Consider the following 9990-nt stretch of genomic DNA (forward strand, 5'->3'; position numbering starts at 1 on the left):
TTCAAAATATTTTTACTTATTTTGAGCTGCTCACAAAAATTTTTAGTTTCCATTTTTTTGGTAAAAATTTAATAACAAGGCTTCTGATATATCGTTACAATATCAGTTGAAAAATAATAAAAATACATATCCACAATTTTTTTTATAAGCATTTGAAGTTTGAATTTTACCAACATAGCAAATTTAAAATTTAAAAATGATTTTGTAGTTAAACATTTATAAAATGTTCAACTTGTAAACATAAAGATTGAAAATGCAAGCCGTCTCACTATACTATGGAAGTATAATAATACTAGATATAACAATATGTTGTAAACTTATGTTATATATACATTTCAGAGTATCAACACTAAGCTGTCTGTGCCACGACGATGCGATTCCGGGCTATAGCCATATAGTCATATCCGACTGTCTGTTTTGGAATTTCGGACTGCCGCTGTGTTTGAACGATAAAGTTATTAATTACTATATAATATATAAAACCATAAAACAATATACCTTTATGATATAACAATTAATGGACAATAGTTTCATTCCGTGTCAACAATAAAATAGCGGCAGCATATTGTATTGGACGTCCCGATTGTTCAGTCTATCATGTTATAACCCCGTCAACGTCAGCTGACAACCATACACCGTAATTATAATAATATGTTTAATATTTTTTATTCATATAATGAGTTTTGAAATGAAAAGTTTGCATTGGTATTTTTCCGAAAACACGTAAATGTAATGAACAACTTTTTATTTGTTTGTAAGCATGAAAAATATTAGTTGTTTGCACTTTCATCTACCTGGTAACAATACGAGGATATTCAGCTGAAATCTACTATTTCTGATACACATGAAACGGTACAAGTAGATAACAGTACTTTACATAAATATCTTCACATACATTGGACCAGGTTCAACAACGTGCGAATCATGTCCGGTTCGATTTTAAATAATCTGTCCCAATCGCTTAATATTTAATAATTAATAGTAGGCTTACGTTACGTGAAACGTGCATGCGATCTGACGAGGTCGTTAAACGCACTCGACCTCGATACGTCCCGTAAAAATTATATATTAATCAGATTAAACTGCTAAAATTTCCTTTTTAATTAGTTTTTATATAAATATACTAATCGATTTATTTTAACGTATCAATAGTTCTGTACTCTTTATAATTCAGTTGCACCTTATACCAAGTGGCGTGGTGTATCCCTCCTATTCAAGTCCCTAGCTCAACTTTATCAATGTAAATTGTACATATTTTAAACTCCGCAAGAACATGATACGAGTACATCAAAGATAAAATATTATATAGTTTATATATTTTCTTTTAAATCATTCGGAATGATAGTTTTATCAAAATGTTCAAATTAAAGATCACATGACTAAATCGTAATATCGTAATAGTGTATATATTTTGATACACAATTCAACAAGTGTGTATTTTTTTTTTATTTAAATCAAAAGTTCAAATTGAAATTTACCACACTAACTTTCTTTGTGTTTTTCGTACTGAACTACTTTTCGACATAAAAATTAGTTTTATCAAATATATTATTATATATACCTACTCAGTACTCAAAAGTGTATTCGGTATTTTGATGAATTATAGAATAACTGATGGGTGGAAAAATAATTAATTCACTACATAATATACAATATTGTACAATATACGAGTGTGTGAAATATATTTAGTTTTTAGTTTACAATTTATTTAAGTTCTGATTTAAAATCAAATGTGTAATATACTATTGACTAGTGTCTAGTAGTATTTAGTATTTACAATCATTATGTACACTAATGATTAATAATATTTATATTCTTCTGTTTTATATAATTTATTTATTTCACACTTTTTCAGTGATTGATATTAATTTAGTATCAAGAGTATATAAATGTATAATGTTTAATTGATTTAGGTAATTATAGTTTACTTCATTTACATGTTTAAGCTGTAGATAATGATTGATTATACCCGAAAAAATCAACCAAATATATTTGGAATTTTTACACACCTAATGACTACTATTAGAATTCATTGCAAGAGCCAAAATATCAGTTGACTAAAGTAGTCGTATGTGTCCTGTGTGTGTTCATCTTACCGACGAATTACATACCATAATTTACGTTCAATAGTTCCAATTTTATGTTGTTAGCTTAAATATTATAGTTTATTTTAAATGTATTATATTGTACAGTATAGATTATACACAATAATTATGCTGTGTTATATCCAAGTGGTATACCCGTGGTATACCAATTATGTTTACGGTCACCTTTATTACAGGACGGTCAACTATAAACGCGAAAATTACGTCTGGTCCTGTCAGTGACCATTTTGTGGGAGTTTCGTTGTATAATAATTAATAAATAATTAATGAGTTGATGAAAAACAAATTTATATAGTTTTACAATAAATAGGTATTATTTAGATGTAAGAACTAAGAATATATTATAGACATCGAAACGTTCAATATCTACATAAATACCTAATTTTTAAAAACTATTATAGTAATTTTTAGACTTTTAACCAGGAATTTGTGGCAACTTGTGGCAAATAATTATAATATTCAAATTGAATATATTATATTTATTTAATAATTTTATGTTACCTCTTTTATAATCTATTTGGGTCCAACAAAAAAATTACTTATTATAGCGTTAAAATTAATAATATGTATACTGAAATACATTTATTAAATTAACTTAAACCATTCGAATCCATCAAAATAAAGATTGATTATAATTTATAACATATACTATTTAGGTCTATGTTAAAAATGAAAAAAGGATCAATGTATTTTAACACTGATATCTCCTACTGTTGAAATTGTTATAATATATAGGCGCTATGCATATTATTATATTATAATATGCATATAACATACACGCTATATAAGTATTATAAAATGGCAGACTGACAAACCCATTCTGTATATTGCGTTCGTGTGCAGAGGGTTTTCATTGGGTAGGTCACTAGTGGGCTATGACCCAACTTGACTATTTTTTAATAATTCACGTGAACAGAAATAAGTAATACTTGAAAAACTATTTATTTTTCATAAATAAAAAAATTAAATTTAAGTGAAATGGGATGAAATATATTGTATTTTTGAAGGATCAAAGGAAATACAGTTGTTGCTTTTTCAAATTTTTTTCTTGTAAGTACCACTTTTCTTCAACTTTGGGAGAATATAACAAAAAATTGAATTAAAGTAAAAATGAAAAAAACAAAAACAGATATAGACGTACAAATATAAATAACTGAATATAAGAACAATAAGAATATTATGCATTTCAAACAAAATGTTTATAATTATTTTTCGGGAATAAAACAATAAGAATATTGTTTTAGGAAATGCAAAATAGAAAACCACCGCTACGCTACTCTCAGAAACATTAGCAGTGATAAAATGAATGTGTAAGGATGTAGGTATTCGTAAAACCTACGCGTAAAATAATAAAAGTCAAAATAAATGCGAATGATAATATTATGCTTGTTTTGCAGTTATTTAAGGTTTAATTTAAAATTAAAATCGTCTAAATCAGAATATTTACATAAAATAGTTTAAACGTAGAACAAATTGAACCTAATTTAGTATTATTCAAATAAAATATCAATCATGGGATATGGTCAAAACTACGTCGTAATGGTGGAATTATGTACGATAATAATATTATAATAGGGAATAACATGTTGTGGTATACCTACTGGTATCACATTTGACTATTTGAGTAAAAACATAATATTTAGAGTTGGGTTTTTCGATTAAAATTTTTGACAAAATTTAAAATATCTGATAATGTTTTTCAAAACTTAACTTCGTATAACATTCTTAACAATTGAAATTGAAAACGTTGAGGAATACGTAAACGAATCTTCAATTTACTTATCTACAGTCAAAATATATGTACCTTCAACAATGTATAATAACAATAAAAACTTGTAAAGTTTAACATACAAAATAATTATACACGTCTCAAAACGCTGTAAGTGTTTTAGTTATATATTATTCACAATATAAAAACGAATCCAACTGTAGTAATTCATGAGTTTCTATATGAAAAAAACAAATTGCAGTCTTATAACTATTGTTATTCTTGGCTATTGTGAAACCAATCGACATATAAAAATAACGGTCTCGTTGAATGCTGTAAATAAAAATCTGTGATATGTTTTTAATAAAATACACACAACAGGAATTTCAGTATACAATATACATGATGGTGATTTTCCATAGTACAACAAAAATATATTGCGAATTTAAATCAAGATTTAAAATACATTTTATTTGTATTTCATCTGGCATAACAACATATTTTATAAATAAAAATACAGATTCAAGGTATTTCGATACTATTTATATTATTGATTTTTTTCTTTTTTCATGATTAGTAAGAATTTTATTTTTAACTAAAAGCCAGATACGATACACTTAACAATTAACATAGAAAATAAAAATACAATTGAAGAAAATATGTAATCGCTCTGCTGAACAGTTATATGTGTCGAGTGTACCTCGTCATTGAGTAGCTAGGTTACTGTATAAATCATTGCATACGAAAAGACGATTCCAGATAGAGATATTAGTGTGTATACACAGTAATATATATACACAATCCCCCCCCCCCCCCATTTCCCTTATAATATTACTTTAAAAAAAAATATTTATCAAGTTTCAACTGTCAACTATAGTAAGCAAGATGTAAATTGCATATACATCTGACCAGAATGAATTCATTTTTAAAAAAAATTGTATTTGCATACTAATTTTCCTAAAATTTTCTGTAATTTTTCGATAAAAGTATGAACTATTTGTATGAATGACCTTGTATTAAATTGTCGAGCCATACAAATGAATTGTGGTTTTGACGAAATTTGAACTTTAAATGCTTATAAAAATAACCATGATGCATATCGTTAATATAATAAGTATAATAATAGTAAAAACTTACGAATTACATTTTTAAACTTTTTGACCGGATAAATAATTTTTTATTGACATTTTTAGAAAAAAAAATTAAACTAATCAAATACAATCCAAGTAAGGATGGTATAACCAAGTTGGTTACCAAACAATTTTAATAAATTTTAATTTTTTTTTCTGCAATTATTTTAAAAAGCACTGAGCATTTTCAATTTTAACCTGCTAAAAGTACCAACTAGATCCAATTTGCTTACAAAAACATACGTAGGGCATCGAAGCTTATGATCGGAGCATTTTTTCTACCAGAAAAGTTGAAAAGTTACAAAAATTTTAAAATACCTCGAATAAACGTCTGAAATTATTAGACTGGACAAAACAAAAATAAAATTGTAACTAATTTTCAAGCCCCATTGAAAAATCCTGCATACGCCACTGTGTATACATATTTTTAGCTTTTTGGTTACAGTATTAACTTCTGAAATCGTTTTTTTACTCATGAGTATCCAATTACGTCAAAACTTAAACGTCAGGTGCTCATGAAGAATATTTGTAGATTTACGTACAACTATTTTTTTTTTAATTTAAATAAGTAATAAACATCATGAAAAACCTTGTATTTAATTTTCAAATCTTAGATATGAATATCAATATTTTTATGAATTTTCAACTACAAAATAACTTACAAATTTTCACAATTTTAATTAATTACTTAGGAGTTAAGGTCATATATTTCAAACGTGGCAGTGGACCAATAATAATTTAATACTTTTTAACATGCTTAAACAGTTGATAACCAACAGCTCCTGTTTTAGCTTATTTGCATGTTTTTAAAACCTATTATATTAGCCGCTGTTGTATCGCAAAATTCTGTGTAATTATACAAAAAGATAAACCTAGTGTATTTGGGTTCAAAATATTAACAAATAGTTAAAAGTATATCGCACAGATGATAGATACAAAAATAATTGTGTGCCATATTTATATAATTGTATTTGATTGTATGATATTACAAAAATATATCTATGAACTGATAATAACAGTTTAAACTTAAAAAAACCATTAACCGCTTTATTTTACATTATAATTATTTTTGGACGCATTCCAGTTATAAATAGATTTATAAGTCGTAATTACCCACGAACACCTCATAGTCGAAACATATAAACTAGGTACCCAAAAATTGTCTTATTTGCACTGCAGTAGTCAATAGCAATCCTCAAAACAGTGGAATATATTCAAGGAAATAAGGATAATACAAATAACACTATCCTCATAATTCATAAATTTACTGACCACACTAAGAAGCTTAAAAAATACTATACAGACATTGTAAATCGCATGCAATATAAAACAATATAAATACAAAACATAACATTTATTAGAATATCAGGCCTTTAGAAATATACAAGGGAACCAAGATGATGCTTAAAAGCTAAAAAGCGTACAAACACACTGGAAAAATAAAAATCTGAACTAATGAAAATCAAACAACACACGAAATGCAGAATACTGAATAGACTATAAGAATCGGATACTCTAAAATAACATATTTTTCTCTAATGGCAAAATTAGATCCACCCATATTTCAAATCGATCTTAGAAGCAGCGCTGGAACTTAATCCAAAACATAACCAATATATTTTAATGTTCTTAAAAAACAACTAAAATGCACGAAGTACCTAATTAAAAAAAATTGTATTTCATTGATTACACAAAAATATATAATTTATTGTTTTACTATAAAATAATATATATACAGGTAGCACAAGGTGATTAGAAATATACAGTGTCCCATACTATATATCAACTCAAATCAATGTATAATAATATGACATTAGGTAGGTCAACGGTAAAAAAAATGTTATTTAACTAAAACTCGGGTGTGTAATGTTTTACAAGTACCATCATATTTTTTCTGTTTTTCATTTAATAATAAAATTAAAACACGTTTTTGTTTAAATAAATTTTTCCGTACTAACCAGTATGCAAAAGGGTTTTTTTTTATATCAAAACAAGATTACCTATATCGCTTATTTTCATCGGACAAGTATATTTATTTTAAAAATCATACGTATATTTGTTTTTTACAATAAATTATATAGTTTGATGTTGAATTCCGAAGTAGTGTGCTTCACCGTTCCTACAATGACACATAAGTGTTCTCATAAAATTAATAATATATCAGATGTTGTCAATAATAAACGTGTGTTAAGTCGATAAGAATAGATTAAATGGTATTTGGTGGTAAGACGTATATTGCTTTGTATAATATTTATTTATCATTTGATTTATTTTTCGAGTTTACCATTACTCCCACCCTTATAATGATAATAGTATGTGCATATAATATATAGACATATTTTGTTAACTTTACAAAATATAAAATAATAAAACAGACGAACGTTTCGAATATTTGTTTAGACTTTTATACGTGAATATAAGTGCTGAACAAGTTTTATCGATTACTGTTTGCAAATAGTTTCCCAACCAAATGAAATTTAATTTTCACGTCGTCAATGCGATAATATTAATATTCGAAACCCTAGCCCGTTGAACCGAACAAAAAACACACAACCATGCCACCGATTACTGTATTTTATTTATTTGCCTAACGTCCGAAATGGTCGTTTTTTTTCCCCACCCTAATAATATCGAAAACCGCACAACGTATTAATAAATTATCGGATGGGCGGTAGTAGCTCACATAATATATTATACACAATGATATGCGTTTTATACGAGAACAAACATTTCATTTCTGGCTCTCTGTATTCCGGTCATTATAACGTTTCGCTCGACACAACGAGTACACGAGAGAACCGGCTAATTTATAATGCAGTTATCCTTTAGAACGGGCTTGCGTAAGGGATGAAAAGGAATTAATTCGAAAAATCTCGTCAAATATTTCAGGATTAGTTTTACTTATGCTGTCGTCTATTTGTAAGAGCTTTCACCACCCACGTCTCGCTGAACGGCATTGTTCACCGTCGTGGCTCGCGAACACCGCATCAATATAATAATAATAATACATTATATAGGTAGATACTTGCAATCGTAGGTTGGGTTATTAGTCAGTACAGTCATTCTTGTGCCCACACTCGATTGATGTAGGTATTTTATCAGACCATTCGTGCCCAACCACCGGTTGAACATGCACACTCTACGAGAGAAATAATATTACTGTTATACGCGTAGATAGCTACATAGTACATTAATATTATGGACAAGTTTCAATTTTCCTGAAAGGTAAATTCAGATCAAACAACAACAGTACAACATTGGATATTTTCAACTTTTTCTCAGGCCATTATCGACGGCTTACAATCAAAATACACCACGTGCTGTTTCGATTAGTACGCCGCCGCTATATTGCAGTTGTAATGGCATCCATTAACTATAGCGACACACGTGTTCCTTTCATACGTAACACCTTTTCTTTAGTCTTAACTTACACATTTGTTGCGTTATTTTTAGGCAATTATATAATATAATCAATACATTTCTTCTTTTTTCGCTAAATGGCACCACTAAAATTTGTAACGAACCATGATGGTATTATGGCATAATGTTCATATATGTGTTAATTTTGTGTATTCACAATGGCCAGTTTGGGCTTTACTGACTGATAAAACTATATATTATATGAAATAAAAGCGGCCAAGTGCGAGTCGGACTTGCCCATGAAGGGTTCCGTAGCAGCAAGTGACATAAATAATAAGTAACTTTGATCGATGTTTTAATAATAGTGTATAATAATGTAATGTTCCGATAAAAATATTATCGATCCGATTATTATATACTATATTGTCGTTTTGTTCGGCCGGCACGAAATTTGGCCCCACCACCAGGTCCAGCAGAAGGCTCATCTAATATTATAATAATATTACCCGCTCGGGTAAGCGCAGTCGGGAACCTGTCCCCCGCGCAAATTATAATTATTATTATTTACTTATTTACTTATTAAAAAAAAAACTACTTACTAGATCTCGTTCAAACCAATTTTCGGTGGAAGTTTGCATGGTAATGTACATCATATATTTTTTTTAGTTTTATCATTCTCTTATTTTAGAAGTTATAGGGGGACACACACATTTTACCACTTTGGAAGTGTCTCTCGCTTTTTTCTATTTTTGTGTGAAACTCTTAATTTGGTTCACAGAATACATCTATACTTACCAAGTTTCAACAGTATAGTTCTTATAGTTTCGAAAAAAAGTGGCTGTAACATACGGACGGACAGACAGACATGACTAATCTATAAGGGTTCGGTTTTTTGCTACGGAACCCTAAAAACGTGGTGTATCGTAGGTAAATAATTATATTAAAACTATAACTACGATAATTATTATGTGAACAAATGAAGACCATCTCTGATTCTAAGCTAATATGATAAAATGAAAACGCTCAAACAAGTATTCATTACTGAATTTAATGTAGCTATTACCTATACGTACCACGCATTTGATTATTTTATGTGTAGATGCCTTATTTCAATAGACGAATGTGGGATGGAAGTAGTCCATAGTCTAAAGAAACGCGACTTGCATAATATTACAGTTGTAACTCGACAACTTGAAATTTAAAGGGGAAAAATATTTTAGTTATTAAAAATGCCAAGATGCCATAATAACCAATTAGGTAAGTGTTACAGCATTTGAAGAAGAATTTTAATTTTAAATACAATTTTCGAGATATTCATTAGCTTATCAGTTTTCCACTTATCAAACTATGTTTAATGTTAATCCAAATGCTTATTTTTTGATCATGCACCGTAAAGTTGTTTTTTAAAATAGAGTCATACACATTACTAATAAAATATGTATAAATTATACTATATACGTTTATTAAATTGAACGTTTATTACGATGTAACAATAGATGAAACAAAAGTACCTAAGATTATTTTAAAAGAATAAGTGAAAATGTAGAAAATGTACGAACCCTTTGTAGTTGACGCAGCTACTAACTACTGTCTACTAACATAGCCCTATAAGGTCTAATTCGAGATAATAAATTCTCAAATTTAGTAAAAACCTATATTTTAGTATTAATGGCTTTTTTTGAACGTT

This window comes from Metopolophium dirhodum, chromosome 4 (genome assembly GCF_019925205.1).
Source record: "Metopolophium dirhodum isolate CAU chromosome 4, ASM1992520v1, whole genome shotgun sequence".
Lineage (NCBI taxonomy): Eukaryota > Metazoa > Arthropoda > Insecta > Hemiptera > Aphididae > Metopolophium > Metopolophium dirhodum.